This window comes from Myotis davidii, unplaced genomic scaffold, assembly GCF_000327345.1.
Source record: "Myotis davidii unplaced genomic scaffold, ASM32734v1 scaffold967, whole genome shotgun sequence".
Taxonomy (NCBI): Eukaryota; Metazoa; Chordata; class Mammalia; order Chiroptera; family Vespertilionidae; genus Myotis; species Myotis davidii.
The window spans coordinates 2,823,285-2,825,898 of NW_006383014.1; the positions used below are offsets into that span (position 1 = coordinate 2,823,285).

At 45.9% G+C, this 2,614-nt stretch overlaps 1 pseudogene; it reads right to left on the bottom strand.

Moving 5' to 3' along the window:
* Window positions 1-775: 775 nt before the first annotated feature.
* LOC102773140 overlaps window positions 776-2,614 on the bottom strand; it is a 2,920-nt pseudogene continuing 1,081 nt past the window's right edge.

The following is a 2,614-nucleotide window of genomic DNA, read 5'->3' on the forward strand; positions in this document are numbered from 1 at the left end:
TTATCCTGGGTATCTGAAAAATGGGGATAACAGTAATAATTTTACAAAGTTGTTGTGGCAGTTAAGCAAGACTATGTATAGATATTTAACATGTTATTTCCTTTCCCATTTAAGACATAAAATTAATATTCTATCAGTTTGAAAGGTGAAAACAGTGAATGTGGATAAATTGAATATTTTGAATCTATTTCAATTTATTAATTCATAGGTCTCAGAGTTTTTTAATTCGTACTGCCCTGCAGTCTTGAATTAATTGTAAAGTCATAATGCAGGTTATACTTATTACATGGGGCCAAAGACTGCATGTCAGTATTCCCCTTTGATAGCTTGCATAGTTCTGCTTGTTTTGTTTCACTAATAACTTGAAAAGGTACTATTTTAGATTTTTAAAATTTCTCAAAGGATGGGGAGAAAATGCTTTTTGTAATTTGGATTTTTATTTCCATGGAGTAGGCAACTGGTTCACTTACTGAAACAGTGCTATGGATAATTGCATTTATTTAGCATGAGGATGAGTCATGCAGTTCTTTAACAATGAATTTTATTTTATTTTTTTACTACATTTATTGAAAGTGTGAAGATACAGAACCTTTATAAATATCTAGAATTAAAAATTACCTATGAAGATAAAAACAGATTGGTTTTAAAAAGTCAATTTAGTAAATATTCTGTTTGCTATGTTTCTATGACAATATTTGGTATAAACACTACAAAATAAGGCAAACTTCTGGAAAAAGTCATTAATAAAGTTTTATGAAAAAGTGTTCAGTCCTAACTTGTTTTAATTTGTAGACTCACTGGCAAAGCACATCAGGCGAGTAGAGCAGTTTCAGAGGTCCAGTTTCAGACAGAAGGAGCCTTCTCTATTTTGGTTCCAGAGGTGGTCGGATGCCCCGCAGCTTCATTTCCTCGAGTCCTTTCCAGTATTTAAAATTGTTGTCCAGATGCTGCAGTAACTCCTGTAGGTCTACAAAGTTGTCCCAAGCATGGTACATGTCTGTGACGAAGCAGTCGATGAAGGAGATCTGGAACTGGGGGATGCTGCAGGTGTTTCGGTCAAAAGCTGGCAGCACCACAGGTAAGTCCAGCTTCATTTCTTCTTCGGTCTGAGAAAAATACTCCTCCGAGATGCGTGCAGCCCACTCGATGCACTGCTCCAAGGGCCGGCAGGGGCTGGACACCAGTCCTCCTTGGCGGTCAGCTGGAAGGCCAGGGCCGCGTGGTGGCTCTCCAACACGGCACGGTCGTTGTAGAGCACGGCCAGCGGGCTGCCCGCGTTGCACAGGAAGAGGTTGGTCCTCCCCGGGTGGTCCAGGTCGTGGATGGCGGCTGCGATGAGGGTGGCGGACTCGTCCACTGAGTCTAACGCTTGCTTGATCCTCTCCTGGCAGAGGAAGTAGGCAGTGGCGTGCAGCACGTGGGCAGCGTGGGTGGAGTTGTGGTAGGGGTTGGAGGAGTGGTAGTGGGATTCCATCGTCTGCAGCCACAGCCGCAGCGATGTCTCCGAGCACTTCAAGAATTCACAGACCCCAAAGTGAGTGAAGATTTTGAGACCAAGAAAAGTCAAAGGCCTTTTCTGAGTGGCAGTCTCCAGTTCAAAAACATTAAAGTCCCAGCCGTCATCGTTTTCCATGGCCTCAGCTATCTGCGCTGGGATATCGTGAAGGGACTCGGAGGTGAGTAAGCTGCCCGGAACTTGCTGCAGGTTTTTTGTGGAGAGAGTATACTCATTCCCGGATAGTCTTCGAAAACCGTCAGACATCAGGCCCCCAAAGAGGTCCTTGGTGTGAGGATCCTCTTCTGTCGCCCCGAACTGTGGTGAATACAGCTCCGAGGTTCTCAGAATTTCCAGGACTCGGTCTAAGGCTTCCATCACAGGCCTGGAACTGTTCTCCTGGGCGGCACTGATGATGTTGATCACCTTGGTGATGGGCGCCTCCATGGTCATGGAGTGGATCCGGGCCATGGAGGAGTGTCGTCTCTGGCTGGCCACTTCGCTTGCTCGTGAGGCAACACTCCTGACGTCCAGGGAGCTTTTCCTTTTGTCTTTATGTTTACCCGATGGAGTATCTGTGGGAGGGTCTGAATGAACCGATTCCGTGATCTTCGCAGCCTTACTGTTGCCGTTGCTCACTCAGATGATGGACACATAGTGTCTAATTTTTCCTCCCTGTCCAATGACAGGTAGTAGCTTCACATTTTGTGGTACATTATCTCCGTTTTCGGAGTGGTAAACGCCTTGCCACTCCTGGCCCATCTTCATGCATGAATTTATAGGACTGAACAAGCCAGCCTTTTTCTCATTTAGAGGCATTTTTGCTAACTCCTTCCCTAATAATTCACCCGACTCATAGCCCACTGTTGTTTCAAATGCTGGATTTACATACTGTATGTCGTTGTCCTCACTCGTGATTTTAATGGCGTCTTGGCTGTTCTCTAGTGCAGTGAATACTGAATTACAAGCCCTGAGCTGCAGCTGGGACCGCACCTCTCCAAACTCCAGCTGCAGCAGCTCCGCGTAACAGGCCTGGAGGCTGGGGTTCTCCACGTACCTCCTCGTAAAGCCGGGACGAATGAGGGGCATCACAGACTCCTCTCCATCCCTCCTGCCACA